Below are 21,219 nucleotides of genomic sequence, written 5' to 3' on the forward strand. Positions count from 1 at the left end.
GTTTAAGCACAAGAACACATCAGTTATCTGCTCCTTTACTTCTGCTTCTGCATATTTGATAGGAAAGATGTCTTTTTGTAACATGTTCTCAACCAAGACTGAGGGGTGCACCTTCTTCTGGATGTCTAATAACTGCATTACCCACCAAAAGAAACCTGGAAGTAATCCGTATCTTCCTACAGTAGTATGTCCAACTTTAGAGTTTTTTCATGCTAGACACAAGAACTGATGGTGTTAATGCAGAATGAAAATGGGGTGCTCTCACAAGTTGAGGCTGAGTATGACCTTGAGACTTAAGGTCAAACGTGCATACTAACATATTGCAGAATCAGACAGCATGGTCATTATCCATACTTTAGATGTTACATAGCCAAACAGCAACAAAAAATAAAAAAAAAAAATAAATTACTTTCATTTTCAGTTTATTTCACTGTTATATACTTGAAATAGTACTATAACCCCCAGGTTAGGAATCAGTGGCCAATAGTGATTAAATGATGCGGTCTAAAGTGACTACTGTAACCAATTGGCAATTGACAGCAAATTTACTAAAGCAAATATTTTCATTAATTGGTGGAAAGAGAACAAAAAGTTAAAAATAAAGCATTCCCAAACCATATCCTGGAGTGAAATGTGACCCAATAAGATGTGAGTTTCATACTGCAACATTCTTCCCTAATCAGTATGGCAACCACTGAGTAATGTATGTATTAACATTTAGATCAGTAACACGCACACACACTAGTGTCAAGGCGGGAAATGGAGTAGACTGTCGTGGTTAAGTCCAGCCAAATAAAATAACACACTCATATGCAAGGCAGTACTTGCTCATGAAGGTCATTCAAAATTGTCAGAATCTGACAGAGAAAAATGTCATGCCAGACAGGATTTAATAATGTTGTATATGAATGCAAACTCTTAAGTACATCAACAGTTTACCTTCAAAGCATTTCCCTAGCATGTCTGTGAGATTAGTTGGTCTATAGATATTAAGCTGTTGTTACATGTATTGCTTTTGAAAAGGCTAGTTAGGAAATGGATACTAGTGATTTTCCAGTTTCTCCATTAGGTCACCACTAAAAAGTACATTCGACCCTGATACATATCTGCTTAACCTCACTGATGCAGATGAATACCATTTTTTTCCAGTAATGGTATAAAGGATTTTAGTGGAAACCTCCAGGATATTATTACAACATGACTGTATCGCAGCAGTACACACACTGAATTCATAAGTGAAGATCTTGCATTGCAAGTTAGGATTATCTTCAAGACTGCCATTGAACAGAATGGAACTGACCCAAGTGGAAGATTTTCTTCTGCTTTCTTAACTGTAAAATGTTATTTTTTGTCTTTTACATCATGTTTTATGAGTGGTTTATTCACATTTCCATGTGGCAGATAGCACAGCTCTTTAAAATTATTTGTAATGGAATTTGACTAACTTATTTTGTAGAAATGACCTACACTAGCTATGTTCTGGAGGACAACAATTATCTTTCCAAAGCTAGACAGAAATTCACACAATCTGCAATTACTCAATGAATATAAATAATAAAACTTACTAAACACAGTTACAAAAACGAGAAATACACTACGATGGCCTATTACTTGACTGAATGCTCACTATAACAACATTGCTTCCTGTTCTGTACAACCTTATTACACCTGCATGGTGCCAGAAATTCCGTGAAGGTCCCAAATTATCTTGTTCTTATTAGAGTAAGAAATTCACTTCAACCCACCTTCCAAGGATTTGGAAATTTCAAATAATTCCATAAGCAGTAGGCAGCTCTTTAACATTGTAGAATAAAGCCCTGACGTCACTATAAACGGATAAAGATTGAATAGTAGATTGAGTGCCTGTAGGACCTGGCAGGGGAAGATGGGAGTTAACAGTCACTGCCTGCCTGCTCACACATCCTGACAGGAGGGAAGAGGCTCTGGCTTGCCACAAGGATAACAGCTAGCAAGACTCCTTGCTATGTGCTACCTGGTAAAGTCCAAGTCTGCTGAACCAATGCTGCCACACTATATATTGCAATGGCCATTAATGGGGATCTTCTTCCTAGGACACTGCAATGGCAGAGGCCAAAGGAGCTGCTGGGGGGAGACCAGAAATGTTGGTCAATTTTCCTTCACCTGACTTTTGCTGGGTAGCAGAGATCTAACTGGGATTTTTAGGCATGAAAACATTAGGGCTCTTCCATAAGCCAGGAATGTGCTCTTGGAATAAATCATTGGTGAAATGGATGGTGAAGCAAAAAAAAATATATATATATATATATATAGGCAATTCCATAAGTAGCTGCAACATCTAAATAGACCAGTTCAAATGCTGGGGTACACACCATTCCTTTACTTCGTTATTCTCACTTCAACCCTCATAATAACTGTGCTGTAAGTGAACCCTGAAAGATACTACTGCTAAAGACATGATTCTACTGCTGCTAGCTCTTCCTTCATAACAAACGTATGTACTGTTCCATTGTTTCTGCAGTGGATTTTGTCTCTTCAGTAAATATACCTGCACATTTTTTCTATTAAATATTTATAGATTGTTTAACCACGTAAAACCACCACGTGGGCTGTATGTGAAATAGGTTTTGTTGTTTGGATCAGTTAATTTCACCAATTAACAAATAAACAATAAATGAATAAAGATACCCAGCAGATACGGTAAAATCAAGGCACTTTAAGGATCGATGCAGTTCACAACTCACATCTATTATTGCTGCTACTGAGTAAAACAACCCATCACTGCTTTTTAACCTGTATGGACAATACAAAGTGCTGCCAACATTCAACTGTTACAATACATATTTATGCCTAACCTAACATAAAAGTGATGCCGTATTACCTAAAATCTTGTTTCACATGGGAACATTTTGGTAATAACTTCCTAAACTCATATATCAAGGCTTGTAGGTTTCCACTGTTAGTACCTTCTAAAATAAGCAAGCATCAGTTTTCAGACACCCTTATTTACTGTCTTTTCTACTGTAACTGTTTTGTCTGAAGAAAATGCAGAACTGATGCAAGTCCAGTGTGGATTTGGGCAATGTGCACTGCATTTGTTTAGTTCATACATCTCCCCTTCATTTACTTAGAAGTACTGTGTGTGTGAATATGAAAACATTTGGATATTGTGTTGATAATGTACTCTGCACTAACAGTGCAGAGCTTCTGAAATTCTAGTAAACATAGCAGCAACCCAGAAAACCACTTAAAACAACACAGTGTCTACCTCAAAGCTCATGATCCAAAGAAAACAGAGAATGGTTTGAGGTTTCTCATTAACCAGGTGGTCCACTACTCTGCCTTTCCTAAGGGTTTCTGTCAGTTTGCCTGGCACTAAAAATGGCAGGCAGACCTAAGTGTCTGAATAATGCTCATTCATCCATACATACATCCATTAGTTCATTTTGTTCCAGTCTCCAAATACAAAACAGGTACACAACTGCTTCTTTTCAGGAGCCACCAAGGAGAGGTGTTTATTTGTTTGACTTGAAACAAGTTCAGCTGCAAAAATGTTTGCTAAGTCACAAATAAGACTCAGGGGGGGCTTTGGCATACTGTATTTACAAAGGTATTGACTGAGCTGTCAAAGTTTTGTTTGAGATGCAATACATTTTTTCTAGTAAATTCATCATTTATTTTATTAAGTTTGCTTCCATTTAATGATTGCAATTTCACTTTAATGCTGTCAGCATGCAAGAAAGAGAGACAGTGATTCCAACTTACTTGGGCCTCTATGGATGTTACACAGATTGAACAAGCGATACATGTCTAGGCAAAGAGTTAAAACATAATGGCAACTGTCACTACTCAGCTGCCCACTACACTTCTCACTTTCTCCTCAGTGGATTCAATTACAGATGGATACACTATTTCACTTGGTTCTTGTTAAGTAGCTAGGCAGGTGGGGTGAATCCAGGCTAGTGTCAGTCATTTTCTAATGTTGTCAGATGAATGTAATGACCTCCCATCATCACTAAGCCTCTTAATTTACACCAAAGTGAAGTATTTGTAAGCATCCTAATAAACTATCACAGTGTCTCTCAGTAATCTTTGGTCTTCCCATTTCTGCTCTTACAGCATCCCTCACTAAACTCCGCTGTTCTCATTTTCAGAAAAATGCCCTTATTTAACAGCTCTCTACATTAATCATATTCCCAGGATACTTCATGCTGTACACAAATTCACACACCACTTTGGTTTGCAGCTCTGACATGGTCTGCCTCATCCTACCCTTGCAAAGCCTCTGTCCTATACTGTATGTCTCTTTGGTGTCATAGAATCCTGGCTTCTTGTATTGGGCTTGTAATTATCAGACTATTAACTGAGACATACAAGAAGAAAAAAATATGTACTTACTATTCCAGCATCATGTTTTGGTTTCACTGAATAGGGTGATTTTTCCTTTTTCTGTCGGAAACTCTCTTCAGCTTCTTTTATTCTTAAAAAAAGGGAGAAAAACTGTTACCTGAATCATTAGCATCATTGTTAATGAACTTCTGAAATATATTCTACCATCAGGACAAAGTAAAATTGGAAATAATACAAAGTACGAGCTTCTCATTAAAAGTGGGATTTTGCTACATCTCCATATCATTCATAACATTTTTGTTTTCATCACATAACTGTCCTTACAGATGGGGTGAATTCTGAGAGATGTGAGGCTTCTTCACACAGCAAACACAGCTCCACACTGTTGAAATTTTAATTTTTCCAATTTGTTGCTACAAATTCTATCAACAGAGTTTGTATCACCATCGCAAGGAACACTCTAAGCATTTAATGCATCTATCACAACAAAGAGCTGTATGCATCAAATGCTCTCACTGTGCTGTCCAAAGTGCATGCAACTGCTATATTATTACTTTCTTTTTAGTTAGTTCTACATTTTGACAAACCTAACAAAGCACAGTGCAGTACTCTCAAAAGCTGTGTGATTTGCTGACAAATGTGCTCTGCCTTCTCATGCATTGGATTATTCATAACAGAAAGAATATGTAATGGATCCTTAACCTTCATATGCTGATTAGAAGTCTTTTTCTTTTGCATCTGCCAGCATTAAAATAGTCACTGTATTTCTTTATTTCTTATATTCATGTTGAGACTAAGACACTCACACCAAGGGGTGTATTACAATAACTCAAAGCCTTAATTCTCTATAATACACTGCCATAATTATTTATCATCATCTTCTTTTGGCTGTTCCCATTAGGGGTCGCCACAGCGGATCACCTGTTTCCATTTCTTCCTGTCCTCTGCATCTTGCTCTGTCACACTAACCAACTGCATGTCCTCTCTCACCACATCCATAAACCTTATCTTAGGCCTTCCTCTTTTCCTGTTACCTAGTAGCTTCACCCTTAGCATCTTTTTCCAAATATACTCAGCATCTCTCTTCAGCACATGTCCAAACCATCGTAATCTTGCCTCTCTGGCTTTGTCTCCAAACCTTCCAACCTGACCCTCTAATACACTTATTCTTAATCCTGTCCAACCTCATCACACCCAGTGCAAATCATAACATCTTTAACTCTGCCACATCCAGCTCAAACTCCTGCCTTTTATGTCAATGCCACTGTCTCCAACCCATATAACATAGCTGGTCTCACTACCCTCTTGAAGACCTTCCCTTTCACTCTTACAGGTACTCGTCTGTCAAAAATCACTCCTGACGCTCTTCTCCACCCACTCCATCCTGCCTGTACTCTCTTCCACACTCACCGTTACTCTAAACTATTGACCCCAAGTATTTAAACTCATCCACCTTCACCACTTCTACTCCTTGCATCCTCACCATTCCTCTATCCTCCCTCTCATTCACACACATATATTCTGTCTTAGTCCTGCTGACCTTCACTACTCTTCTCTCTAAAGCATATCTCCACCTCTCCAGGGTCATCTCCACCTGTTCCCTACTCTCAGTACAGATCACAATGTCATCTGCAAGCTTCATAGTCCACGGGGATTCCTGTCCGATCTCGTATGTCAACCTATCCATCACCATTGCAAATAAGAAAGGGCTCAGAGCTGATCCTTGATGTAACCCTAACTCCACCTTAAACGCATCTGTCACTCCCACCACAGACCTCACCGCTGTCACACTACCCTCGTACATATCCTGTACCACTCTTGCATACTTCTCTGACACTCCTAACTTCCTCATACAGTACCACAACTCCTCTCTAGGCACCCTGTCATATGCTGTCTCTAAATCTACAAAAACACAATGCAACTCCTCCTGACATTCTCTGTACTTCTCCATCAACACTCTCATAGCAAACATTGCATCTGTAGTGCTCTTTCCCGGCATGAAACCATACTGCTGATCACTAATCATCATTGTCCCTACTTAACCTAGCTTCCACTACTCTTTCCCATAACTTCATGCTCTGTAGTTACTACAGCTCTGCACATCACCCTTGTTCTTAAAAATCTCTTCCAAAACACTTTTTCTCCATTCCTCAGGCATCCTCTCACTTTCCAAGATTTCATTAAACAATCTGGTTAAAAACTCCACTGCCATTTCAACTAAACACCTCCATGCTTCCACAGGTATGTCATCTGGGCCAGCAACCTTTCCATTCTTCATCCTCTTCATAGCTATCCTTACTTCCTCCTTGCTAATCCACTGCACTTCATGATTCACTATGTCTACATCATCCAACCTTCTCTTCCTCTCATTCTCTTCATTCATCAACCCCTCAAAGTACTTAATCTCCTCAACACACTCTCCTTGGTTGTAAGTATGTTTCCTTCATTATCCTTTATCACCTTTACCTGCTGCACATCTTTCCTAGCTCGGTCCCTCTGTCTAGCCAATCGGTACAGGTCCTTTTCTCCCTCCTTAGTGTCCAACCTTTTATACAACTCTTCATATGCCTTATCCTTAGCCTTCTCCACCTCTCTCTTTGCCATGCGTCTCGCCTCCTTATACTCCTACTTTCTTCATCTCTCTGCCATAATTATTTATATATATATATATATATATATATATATATATATATATATATATATATATATATATATGACATTTGTTAACCGGGTTTGTCCAACTGGGCTTGTGGCCCATTTTCAGTGGAGACCCGAGGAGAAAAGCTCCAGTAGTACATTTTTAAACAAGTACAATTTTAAACACTATTGGTACAATAGCAGTTATAGCAAAAAAATTCACATATGTTGGGTTACATGCATAAAGTTAAAGTTGCATTAAAAAGAAGCTAAGTAACAATTTTACATTGATATAGTTCAATAGGTTAACAATAAAATGTTTTTGTTTGTATAAAATTATGCAAATGCATAGTAGACACATTGGAGAGAGAGAAGTATGGTCCTTTTGAGGGTACATAAAGGAAAGGAAGACTAGGTAGGGTCATGGCAAGGGCAGGTTCTGGAATTGAGAAAATAAGCTTTTAGTTCATTTTTAAAGTGTGAGGTGTGGGAGATTGAACGTAAGTCAAGTTTGTTCCAAGCATGGGCAAGGGAGTGTTTGTAGAGTAGTTTGCCTACTGACCTTTTCGGGTGGTAGACATCAAGTAATTGTTGGTTAGAAGTACGGAAGGTCAGGGATGGGATGTAGATGGAGACTAAGGAAGATAGAAATGGACAGAAGGAGGTTTTATAAAGAGTAGAGTGTAGTATGTGAAATTGATAAGATAGCAGAAATTGGGGAAGTTCAAGCCATTGAAGAGATTTTAAAGAAATGCAGTGGTGTGAGTTGTACGGGGAGTTAGTAACGAATCTGGCTATTTTATGGTGAGTTTGTTTAGAGTGGAGGCCTGGATATTGGTAAGAACTGGGGCGACGTAAAAGACGGAGGGGAGGAGGAGTGCCTGGCCCAGGGTAAGTCTAGATTCAGGGGTTATATTTATATATATATATATATATATATATATATATATATATATATATATATATATATATATATATATATATATTTAAAGATGTTTTCATAGATGAAGCATTCTTGACAAGATTTATTGAGCTTATTGCCAGGAAATTATGTCAGAGATGGGGCAAAGGAAATTAATAATTTGGACTAATGTGGCTAAACTCAGAAATGATGTTGGAAGCACTTTATACTATTAAAGCGTCACCAAAATGCCAGCCTTAATTGTTTTAAAGATCAGTGAGCTGGACTAGAAGAATTGTACAAAACAATTGCTTCCTTATACGGTAAAAAATACTGTGGTAATTTGCCAAGATGGAGGAAACTATGGTATGTATTCTTAAGGCCAGTCTTCAGTGCAGTAATTAGATTTCTGAAATCAAAGAGTGTATCTCTGGTCTACAAATAATTAAGAGGACTGGTATGCGAGGAAAAAAGTTCTTAATAAATCATCTTTTTTTTCCTTTGGGGTGGGTTAATGGTTGACTCACCCATGTGTCAGTTAGAATTCCGTGATCTGGCACATCATCCACACATTTTATTTAATTTATATATTTTATTTACAATCTGTTGAATGGGATAGTACCAGTAGTCTAGTGTCCTTTTTTAGGGGGAGACCTGAGGTAATATTTATACTGATGAGGGGAAATTTGTCCAAGGTACTGGAGAAATTACTATGCTCATTTTGAGTCATTTCTGGTACAAAGGCATGCTGAATAAAGGTGGGGTAATAGCAGAGACACCTGGCATCATCTTGCATTAAAATGTTGTTTCAGAGTATTAAAAAACTTCAATTGTAGCAGATGGGATGTTTCAAATGACTAATATGGCTGATGCTGGACTAACAGATGATGTTTTGGAGAAAGCAATCAAATGCCCAATGATGGACTACATTTCTTTTTTTTTTTTACTTCAGAACTGTGCTCCGCCTATTTTGACTACTTCCAGGGTTGTAGAAGGGGGAGAAATCTGATCCTGTGATGGTGGATGAACACAATGTGAGTAAGCTAGCACAGAAAAAGATGTAGTGGTGATGGCTACATCTACTGCAAATGGAAATAATCACTCTCTTGGAGCACCATGGCAACTCCTAATTAGGATATCCTCTAAAGGATACAAACCTATTTTATTTTATTTATTTATTTTTTTTGTGGGATGCTGTCGCAGATTAGGGCTAAATATAACAAACATAGAGCACTTATAAATATGGATGCTCTGAGTTTTGCTATCTTGATTTTAAGAGAATATAAGAGAGCACATCATTTTCTTTCAGTCATGGAACAAAAGTAACACGAACATATGTGGAATAGGTTTCATTTTCAATCAAGGAACTTTCGCACTAAAATAACTGTGCACTTAGGGACTTCAGAGATGGAACAAAATGACATTTTATTGTTTTTTTCCACTAATCTTTGTGAGAAACCATGTGATTAACACCCTGTTTTGGATGAGTGGAATTATTTGGACTGGGAGGACTAGATTTTTGGGCCATTTTAAAAATGAATAACAGAAGATTAAACATTTGCCTACTGTTCTAAATACTGCTGCCCACAAGTGTCCCCAGAGATATTCTGTTCAGTCTACTAAACCACGTTATTTTTGTGGCACTGTTGATCATTTACTTCATGTCCGTCTTAAAAATGATGTGGTATTTGTGCAGAACTGGGGAGAAGTGATGCATTTTGTAAAAATAATCCATTAAATGGAAGGATAAAGGATGTGTGGATGGATTGTTCTCAGTCAAAAGATTCAAATGGTCCTATTATTCTAACTGATAAATGGTTGGATGAGTCTTCTTTAAATATGTACAACTTAGACATTCAAAAGGAAACATCTGAAGGTCCTGAGGTTATAAATCCTGATGACAGTTAAGAAGTTGAGACATTTAATGTAACTCCTAGTAATTATGAGGCATTATCAGTAGAGGAAGATGAGGGGGGTCATTGATGACGAAGTTGGTAATGAAGAACTACAGAGAATGCATTAAATAAATGCACATGTAAAAGAAAAGAAAGTTATAGCCAAAAGGTTTGAAAAATGTTCCTTCCCTTAAAAAAGGGTAAAGGCTAAGTGAATGTTTCCCTTCATGTGAATAGTTTACTGAATGATAGTAGAGAGTTAGCAGTTTTTCAGTGGTGTAAACAAGCTTCATGGAACATTATATGTCTTATAAATGTTACACATTTATCAGTCTATCAGAAATTTCAGTTTGAAATGTTATGGAGTAATGCATTTATTTTGTCCTAGGTACAGACGCATGTACTGGTTTGGCTGTTTTAATTAAAAACTCAGCAATTAGTGTGTTAGATGTGATAGTGGGGAAAGATGGGAGCTCTCTTTCATTGGCTTTATGTTATCTGAAGAATTATTACAGCCTGATTCTTCTTTATGCTCCTACTACCCCCATTATGCAATGTAATTTATTTTCTGCTTTACATCCTTTATTAATTTGAGACATTAACTGTCATTTAATGCAAAGCAAGGGGAAGTGCTCTTCAGATGATAAAACTATATTTAAAGCCTTAAATATGGGACAATTCTAGGTAGGATGAAAGAAAGATTTTACTTATAAAAGAGGGTCAATTACAACTGAGATTTACCATTTCCTATTTTCTAAAGGTATTCTTAAAATAACTAGTGGAATTCCAATTTTTTGGACCATTTAGGGATAAGGGTTACTACTGGAGGTGTCTACAAAAGATCTGCATTTGTAATGGAATCATACATCTAGCTGGCCCATGTACTACTGATATAGAGTTTGGTATAAACAAGATAATTGTTCCTTACAAAATATTTTCCAAACTGGGAAGAGTGCTGAGTTTCTTTTAAAGAAAAGTTTAGAAAAGATGATATATTATGGGAGAAGAGTCTTCATGTTTCACTGTTTAATAAATATAAAAGCTTATTAAATGCAAACAGAAAAAAGTATGAATGTTGAACTTTATATAATATTACACACACATGTGTATATATATATATATATATATATATATACACACACACACATATATATATATATATATATATATATATATATATAGGTCTACTTTGATTCACTGAAAACTCATTTCACTGAATTTCAATTCACCCTTAAAAATTGCTGAACGCTCAAATCACTGAAAACTCATTTCAACTGAATCACATTTCACTGAATGTAAGTGCTGTTGGGCAAATAAAATTAATATGCTCTTTTCCCCACTGTAGAGCGATCCTGGAGTTAGTATATATAGTTGGGCGTGTCGGGGGTATAGCCCCCCACCTACTTAACTTTTATATTTATGAATCTCATTTCACTGAAAACTAACAATATAAAACCACAAGTAGGTGGGTATATGGGTCTACTTCACATTACAGAGTTTTCAGAAACTCAAAATACATATTATTGGGACCATATATAAGTTTCCAGAAAGTCAAAAAAAAAAAAAAAAAGAAATCAGCTATGACAACTACAAACAAATACAAAAATATGAATAATAAGTGACACATTGATTAATTTCTCTACAGCAGGACATCCAAGATTAACAATCCTAGTGCCATTTTGTTAATAACTCTTTGCACTTTCTAATATCGCCTATTATTAGCTGATAAGTCAGTTGGTTAAAGAAGCCTGGACCAGAAAAGGTCTGGATGACATAAGGAGCAAAAATGGAGTTATAGGCTTGAGTGAGTTAAACAATAAACAAATTGATTAAATTCTGTTTTCTGAGATACTTGTCACTACAGTGTTCAGCAATGGACTTTATTTATGAACTTAACTAAACTTTGCAATTTTTTTTGTCTTATCTTTCAAAACGTCTTTTTGAAACAAACGATTTGTGGAAGATTACTCTAGTTTTGATGTATATACACATACTACCATCAGCTATGGAAATGCAATTGATAAGCCTAATGTTTAAATTTGGTGAGGCTCCTGAATGTACCCAATAAGAAGTAAAATTTACAATATAAAAAAACGAAGGCACTACTATGTATGGCCCCATATAAATATGTTTCCATTATGTATGACTGAATTTACTTAATGTCAAAAGTAAAATAGCATCATTGAGAAGTCCAAACATACATAATATATTGAATGCTCTAAATACCAAACCTGCAAAAGACTGCGAAAGAAAAACTACTTCTTTTCATGAGCTTCACACTACCACCCCCCCCAAATAACACTAGCCACAAATTTGTCTGAAAGATTTTTTTTTAAAGGTAAGGTATAGGGTTAGTGTTGGGGATAGGGGCAGGGTTAGGGTTAGCACACATTACTATGGTAGGGCAGGGTGGCCTTCCCCCAACACTAACCCTACACTTTATGCAAAAAAAAAAAAAAAAGAACATTCTTGTAACACTAGTACTACTACACAAGACATACTCGGACACTCAAACACAGAATACCATAACTATATATATCCTCTTACCTAACTGTGAAATACATACACTCACACAAAAGCATGCAACTATGCCCTTAAGAAAACACCCAAATACATGCAGAAACCGTGAATAGCTCTCAACCAATCAGGGACAAATCCAGAAATAAAAAGGGACAATCAGAGACACTTTTAAAATAGAAGTACTATTAACTGAGACCGACAGAATAAGAGAAGGTGAATTAATATGCATTTTCTAAAGCAGAAGTCTATAACTCTAATTATTGGCATTACGTATTAAGTTTCATTTGCTACCTTTTCCCAGTTTTAGGTGGGATTAAGAGTGACAGAGGTAAAATCTGTATCAAAATCATGGACATCCCTGAAAATCAGGGACAGTTGAGAGAGCTATATTACCTGTTTCAATGAAACAAACCTTCAAGGTGGCCAATGTTCAATGACCTGAACGTTGAAAATCTCTACCACCCTGAGTATTTTTCAAACAAACTTAAGATCAACAAAATGCTTGTGAAGCAAAAAGACACTTCTAGAGACAGTGTACTCATTATCTTGTTTATACAGTAGTATAGTATGGCTGCCTCCATTATAAATGTCATTTTACTGAGTAAATGCATGAAAAATAATTATTCCAGAGTGGCAGTGATAGCAACGTGCTTTTTCAAACTGTGTACGCTGAAAAGCAGTCTGACTGATCAGTAAATAGACAGACAGATGCTTCCTTTTGGAGGCTTACACTCTTCTGTGGAACAGTGGATGCAGAAACAATGGCTAAGAGTGCAAACGTAAATCTGAATTGTCTTAGGAAGCGGAGCAAAGGTTGAGACAGAAGGCAAAGTGTGAATGACTGCAGCCCCTCTTTGTAATTATACTTTGTAATTATACAAAAGGGGAAAAATACATTTTTCTTAAGATCATGACCCCTTTTTTTCAACTTTTTATGCAGAAATGAGATGTAGTGGTATTTGGTGTATCCCTTGGATAACAATACATTTTTTCTCCTCTATCGCTAGTAGTCATACTGTTTTGCATTGTTGGCTGAAACCCTGAAACTGTAACAGCCAGTTAACATGCTGCAGAAATCTGCTCTCTGACTAAACAATTGTTAGATGGCTATTTTGTTAACATTTTACTTTGAACTGTGTGACTAGTGAGATATTTCACAGACCAAAAAATACTGCTTTTGAAACCACACCCATCCTTAATTCTCTATGATTAGCAACACCACACAAAAGCTTTAATGCTAACATAAACTAATGTCAATGTAACACGATGTGCAGACAAAATATGGTCTGAGCAAAAACGATGATTAATAGAAACAAAAATTCTCAGTGTCATATTTTGCAGCATCCAGAGCTGTTGGTGGTAAGCCAGAACACACAAAACAAGCACAGAATTCCCTGATTACATGTAGAGCTAAGGAGGTACTCTCTGAATGCCATTTAATAAGATAAAAAGATGCTGCATATATGAGTCAAGTATTGGGAAATAACTGTATGTCTATATACATGATGTGTACATTATAAACATTTTTGAGTCAAAGAACGAGGGAGCTTATGGCCTTAAAATAGTTAAAGAGAATGGAAGCAAATTTAAAGTGTATGAAATGTTACTTTTCTGCAATCAGAAAACAGTATTTTAATTAGGTATCTGTCAACAAACTAATAAATGCTGGCACCACTAAATGTCTCCATACATACTTGTGGCTGGGGTATGATGAAGTCCACCCTTTCTCTAAAGAGGTCTCTGCTATTTGAATATATTGGCAGTATTTCCTCAACAGTCAATTGAAATCATGTTTTAGTTACTCGTATGACTGATTATTGAAAAGGATGTGCTCTGTCTGGACTGAGACACGACTGTCTCCTGTGGCTTAGGCGAGGCAGAGGCACTGTTATGAGCAAACGAAGGCAAGGCTAGGATAAATACTGCAAGCAGAGTTGAGCTAGAGCAAAACATTTCCATAGCAGGCACTGCTGATAAAAGAAACTTTCCATCAGGCCCGAATATGATTTCTTTTCACATTTTATTTATTTCTATTACACTATCCTAAAGCAGCAACAGTTACATTTCATGAACAAATAGTGAACAGAAACATATTTTGTGTGGTATTACATTGGATCAGACTGATGAACAGTAAAGTCAACTGTACAGGAGTCAGAAACATGTAAAGAGGAGTATGAAAAAATGTATGCATATCCAAGGAGTTAATATACACACGGTACTATGACTGAACAGCTAGGCAAGGCAGAAATATTTAGGTGTAGAGAGGTAACAAATGTTATCAGAAGTAAGAGGTTAAGAGTTTTTTTTCACTTCAGAATCATAACTGTTTATTGTCAGCAATCAGGATTTTTATAAATAAGAATCTTCTCAAGGGTAATAAACACAGATGCCTTGTTGTTGCAAATATTTATCATCCAATACACAACAAACAAATGTGTAATTAATTACATTTTTCACAATATATGCAGATTTAGTTGATGCAACATGGTTGCGACATTCTCATGCAGGTTGTGCTGTTATTGACCATGGCTGGCGAGTCAAGGGGGCAAACAGACCTGAAGAGAGTAGTGATACTAAGACAATTAACGTCCACACGTACAGCGTGATAGTCAACTGCATGCACATGGACAGGCCGCGGTGTAAATTAAATTCACTAAAGAATTCACTGCATGTGAGATGACACAACATCCAGTGGTTAATACAGTGACAATGAGGAATGTTTTACACAAGTCCTAAAAAAAACAGATGAAAACTGGATATGGCAACTGGTAACTCTTAAGACCTCACCTGACTGAACAAACATACCCAGTTCAGCTGCTACTGAAACAGGAGACATTACAAATAGCTTTTAAGCACATATAACGTGTTTAGTAAACAAATATTCAAAGATAAAATATTACTGAAATGTTTGCAGTCTTACAAAAAGAATCAGCAGGGAACAGAAAAAGGAAGGCAGAAAATTAAATTGTTTTCAGTGTTCCATTCTTAACTAAAGCTTTACTGCAAAGTGTATTATGCTATCTTTATTTCTCAAAGAATAACTATGGAAAGACCTCTGCCTGTTATATCGAAATAAATTTTAGCAGGGTAGAATTAACCATGCAAGACAATAATGTTCATTCTTTTTTTCCAAGAAAGAATTAACATATGCTGTAATGAAAAGATAGGGACAGTACCTTGTAAGCAAGGACAGTAGTAACGACTACTTAATGTACAACGTGGTTGATTAAAAGGCAGCTAGGGTTAAACTGTTCCACACATCAGTATTTGGAAAACAGAAAGGTGACACATGCAAATGTTCTGAATAAGAACTGTATGTCTGAGAGGTGTATACTTAATAAAGGAGATGTATCCACTGGAATGGGTTTGTTTTTCTCTATACTCTTAGCTATGTGATAATGTATCATTAGAAAGACTAGAGCCTAGTTCAGTAGCTGTCCACATTTTTTCTTCAAAACTATATTTGAGCTTCACTGCAGCACTTGTATTAGTGTTTTGGAGAGATATTGCTTTATCATGGTTTGTTAGACCACTGTGATTTGTATTGTGTAAGTCAGTGGCACGTGCCAGTGGGATTTTGCACTTTTACTCTCAATATTGTCAATGTGGAGCTGCTATATATAAGTTATGAGGTGTGCAAGTCCAAGCCTCCCACAAAGGTGGTGCAGTTAGGCCTATCCCTTAAAAAAGTTTTTTTTTTTTTTCTTCTGCTTTTTGAGTTAAGCTTCTTAATGGTGAAAAATCAATGAAGCATGACTCTCTATTAGATGTCTCAATGAAATGTAGGCAAACTGTTTCCATCAAGTGCCTGGTTTACCACAAAACCCATGATTACTGCAGCTAGTTCCACTGTTCCTAGATCTCTACAAGGCTGAGGTAAATCCTGGCTCAGTTGAGTGCACAGAAGTGGAGCATTCCATGTTCATCCAGGCATGGAAGTGGAGCATTCCACGTTTATCCCAATGCAGTTTCAACATTCCTTTCAATTGATTTAACTCCTTTGTCCTGGGTAGATGCAAAATGTTACCATGCCACTGTGCATATTCTTACCCTCTTGTACAGTTGGAGTATGACTGATTTAAGGTGCTTGATTATAGTCTGTAACAAACACAGCAGACAAACTTTACCCTACTTTCCTTTCTATGCCAGACAGCATTCATCTCATACTGTTTCAGCACTGGCATGCTAACACTACAAACAGTGACATTCCAAGTGCAAGGACCAAACCCTAAGCCCTACTCATTTAACTTTAAAATCAACGTTCCTTAAATGTTCCCATCTTTCCCTTATCATACATTCTGCACACTACAAAGCAGATGCAACCTCAAACAAGGGTAACAAAGGAAGCAGCTACACAGCTTTCAGCATTTGGTAAAACTGTTAAAATATAGTCTCATTTTAAGTTACATGCAACAGATTAGGCAGCATTTTAGAAGGGGATTTGGTATTCAGTTATGCAATACATTGTCAAAAGTGCGAGAAAAATATTTTGGCAGAAGAGGTCAAATGTGTAAAACAATATGTTCATTCATGTACAAATGAGTTTTCTGGTTAGATATTTCTACACACACGGACATATTAAGAACATGTGGGAAATTATATTTGCTGGAAGATATTAGTGTCATTTTTACAACTTCTATACATTTGTTAAATCTGTGCAGAATTTAATGTTTACTTTATAAAATGTATCCTTGTGATGTCTGCTTTTACAGGAACTCTTGCAAAAGACATAAACCTTTCATCATCCTTAACAAGTCAGAAAAGACATTCGTAAATGTCAAGTTTATAAAACATCCAGAAATATTAGCAAAATCACAGCACTAATACAACACTTTTTATTTTTAGAGACAAGATACCGTAAAACATAAAATAATAAAAGTAACTGCTAGATTTAGAAATGCTGCATTGCCTCTTGGCACATGCAGTTGCCAAGGTACAGTCATTACTATAGGTAATTCACAAGCGGCTATTCCTAATCATGTCTCCAAACTGAGACTTTCCGTAAAGGATATGATGTGTTTGCACAGCCCTCCATCACTGAATGAAGCAGTGCACTCACTAGCCGATTCTGAGCTCATTCTATGGCCAGGTAAGCTGCTAAAAAATCAGCCTCCAAAACTTACTGCAAACAGCAGCACAAGAAGGGCATGTTATGTGTACAGAAAGTACCCACTACACTAGATATCTCGGCATATAATACGCTAACACTAGATATCTCAGTATATAATATGATAGCACTAGATATCTCGGCAATATGCTAACACTAGATATCTCAGTATATAATATGATAGCACTAGATATCTCGGCATATAATATGCTAACACTAGATATCTCAGTATATAATATGATAGCACTAGATATCTCAGCATATAATATGCTAACACTAGATATCTCAGTATATAATATGATAGCACCAGATATCTCGGCATATAATATGCTAACATTAGATATCTCAGTATATAATATGATAGCACTAGATATCTCGGCATATAATATGCTAACATTAGATATCTCAGTATATAATATGATAGCACTAGATATCTCGGCAATATGCTAACACTAGATATCTCAGTATATAATATGACAGCACTAGATATCTCGGCATATAATATGCTAACACTAGATATCTCAGTATATAATATGATAGCACTAGATATCTCAGCATATAATATGCTAACACTAGATATCTCAGTATATAATATGATAGCACTAGATATCTCGGCATATAATATGCTAACATTAGATATCTCAGTATATAATATGATAGCACTAGATATCTTGGCATATAATATGCTCTAGCTATCTCAGTATATAATATGATGGCACTAGATATCTCGGCATATAATATGCTAATACTAGATATCTTGGCATATAATATGCTCTAGCTATCTCAGTATATAATATGATGGCGATAGGTTTCCCCAAAAAGGGTTTATAGAAGGAAACAAACAATTGATCAGATTTATGTCAAGTTTTTGTCCTGTGTAAACAGAATCATAACTGTCTATGAACATCCAACATGTGGAGTTTATATTCCATCTTGTTCATAAAATTAGGAAAAAAACAAAAGCAAATTGATAGCCTGACTGATATTAACTGGTGATGCCACCTTAGGAAGAAAGGATGGATTGGTTTGAAGAGAAACTCTGTCTTTGTGAAAAATCATGTACGGAATTTTGATGGACAAGACCTGTAATTCTGAAACCCTTCTTGCAGAGGTAAATGCCACCAGAAAAGCAGTTTTCCAAGATAAAAATTTCAGATCTGCAGATGCGGCAGGCTCGAAAGGCGGAGCGACCAAAGCTTGAAGAACCATAGTAAGGTCCCATAGGGGAATGGGATCTTTGACCGGGGGGGACGTAACAAAAAGGTGCCTTTGATAAAGGCTTTACACAATCTGGAAGAGGCTAAGGAGGCAGAATTCTCGCCCACATGAAAATGAGAAATGGTAGCCAACTGAACTTTGATAGTAGAAGAACTAGCTCCGTGCTGGAAAATATCAGCTAAAAAAATCAAGAATGGTAGAAATAGGAGTCGTGAAAGGGTCTAAAGTCCATTGAGAGGACCAGAAAGTAAAACGTTTTAACTTACTGCAATAAACCTTCCTGTTCAAAGACTTATGAGCAGCTACCAAAATAGAACTAACTGAGGAGCATAGTCCAGGAGTCCTAGCAATCACGGGAACTGGATCAGCCAAGCCGTGAGCTTCAGGTTATCCAGACTCAGATGAAGCACTCCCAAAGGGTGTGAAATTAAATCCTGAATGGGATCTAGGATCCAAGATGGAGCCAGAAGGTGAGACCAAAGGAAGGGAAACCATACCTGGTGAGGCCAGAATGGGGCAATGAGGATCACTTTGCTCCCCAGTCGATAGGTTTTCTGCAGAAACCTCAGAATTAGAGGAAGAGGCGAGTAAGCATACAGAAGACCTGGAGGCCAAGCATGAACTAGAGCGTCTCTTGGGGACTCCCCAGGTAGGGGGGGTTCAGAGCAAAAGCTTGCTGCACTTCATTTTGGAAGGAGATGGGAAGAGATCGCAACAAGGTTGACCCCACTCACTTAAGATCTGTTCCACTATTGACAGATTCAGAGACCACTCATAAGGCATCCGAATGGTCTGACTTAGCCTGTCCGCTAGGATGTTGGACCGTCCCGGAATGTGCGTTGCAATGAGAAAGCAACCGGTGGAGATCGCCAGTTCCCACACTCTCATGGCCTCGCGACAAAGGGGGTAAGATCTGGTCCCTCCCTGTTTGTTGATATACCAGACCACTGACGTTGTCAGACTGAATAGCAATTGTCCCCAGAGGAAGAAATGCATGAAGGGCCTGCAACGCTAGGAGGACCATCCTGATCTCTAGGACATTTATATGTAAGTTGGTCTCTATGGGGGACCACAAGCCTTGGACTGTCCTGCCCGAACAATGCCCCCTCATGCAAGTTGGGTGGCATCCAATGTCACTGTGGTTTGGGCCAGGGTTATAACAAAGGGCCATCCCTCCAAAATGTCCAAGGAGCTCATCCACCATATAAGGGATGACCGACACAGTCGACTGAGTTGAATAGGAAAAGTCAATGGCAGTTCCAACAGGGACAATTGAACCGCTAGATTCCACTGTAGAATCCTCATGTGTAACAGAGCACATGGGAGAGGAGTTATGGTTGCCGCCATCGTGTCTAAGGCCCTCAACACGGATTCCGCCAATGGAAGATAACGGTAGATCAGGGAGACATGCATCCTCAGGTTTTGAACCCTTTCCGAGGTCAGGGATATTTTGCACTGAAGAGTATCTATCCTGGCAACAATGTAGTCTATCACCTGTACAGGATCTAGGAGAGATTTGGATGTGTTGATTGTGATCCCCAAATGCAGGGCAAGTGTCAGGAAATAATCCCTAGTTTGGGAAAGTAGATGCCTAGTGGGAGCATTGAGGAGCCAATTGGGGGCAAACCAACCTCCCCGTTGGTGCAGGATTTTCATGAGGTCTCCAAAGGAGACATCCTTGGGAGGTGACCTTAGGGAACCCTCTCCATCATCTAAATTCATGTACTCGGTGAGGGACTCAGTGGAGTCCAAGTGCCTCCTCTTCCACGTATGCTTGTGAGGCACATCTCCGATGGGGCTCTCCGGGGGAGGGGCTTGCAAGCCATTTGTTCCTCGGGGGGAACCGTCTGAGGCTCTTTGAGCATGGGCTGTCCCTCTGGTAGGACAATGGGGACCATAGACAGAGCCGAGGGGGTCTGGGAGGAGTCAGAGGGAGCGGTCAGGGGTCTCGATCCGACCGAGAGAAATCTACCACATCGAATGCCAAAGGAGAGCAAACCTGCTGAGTTCTTTGTCTTTGACTCTCTCTCCCTTTCTCTACCTCTCTTCTGCTCCGCTACCAAAGGCTTTGGCACAGGAGGTTGAGTCCCAGCCTGGGAGGGAGGAGAAGCCGGAGGGAGAGGTGGCCACAGCAGCCGCTGTGACCGAAGCCGAAGACGAGGAAAGAGAGTCGGAAGGAGGAAGAAGACCTTTGAAGGCCAATTTGGCCTTCCTAGCCTTTAGGGCGCAGGGGCTGACGCCTGCACAAATATTACACTCCACACTCAGGTGGACCACACCCAAACACAAAACACACAGTGTGTGGCCATCCGCTGGGGAGAGCTTATGGTCACACTCTGTGCAGCACTTGAAAACAATCTTTTCAGCCATCCTAAAAAAACAAAGATAGCTTTGGAAAAAAAACAAAAAAAGACAGGCAATATCTTTCTAAATAACAAACACACATACACACACACTCACCATACTCGCTACAGGGGGAGGGGAAGCTACTACCTACACCACAGAACAAACTACTCTACCTAAAAACCACTAACATTCGAAGCACCAAGTGGGGGGAGGAGAAAGGGGACCTATACTAACACTAATCTGAAGAAAATTAGAAAATTTAACTG

The 21,219-nt window shown here is 38.0% G+C and overlaps 1 long non-coding RNA gene across 1 annotated transcript in view; it reads right to left on the reverse strand.

Annotated features, from left to right (window-relative positions):
• Positions 1–4,462, reverse strand: part of LOC122791494 — a 71,678-nt gene extending 67,216 nt beyond the window's left edge. The window contains exon 1 of the long non-coding RNA XR_006363163.1: positions 4,378–4,462. This is a non-coding gene — a long non-coding RNA (uncharacterized LOC122791494). The remainder of the gene's footprint in view (positions 1–4,377) is intronic.
• Positions 4,463–21,219: the final 16,757 nt, after the last annotated feature.

The sequence above is a fragment of the Protopterus annectens genome, chromosome 1.part2 (assembly GCF_019279795.1).
Source record: "Protopterus annectens isolate FY-2018-M chromosome 1.part2, PAN1.0, whole genome shotgun sequence".
NCBI lineage: Eukaryota > Metazoa > Chordata > Ceratodontiformes > Protopteridae > Protopterus > Protopterus annectens.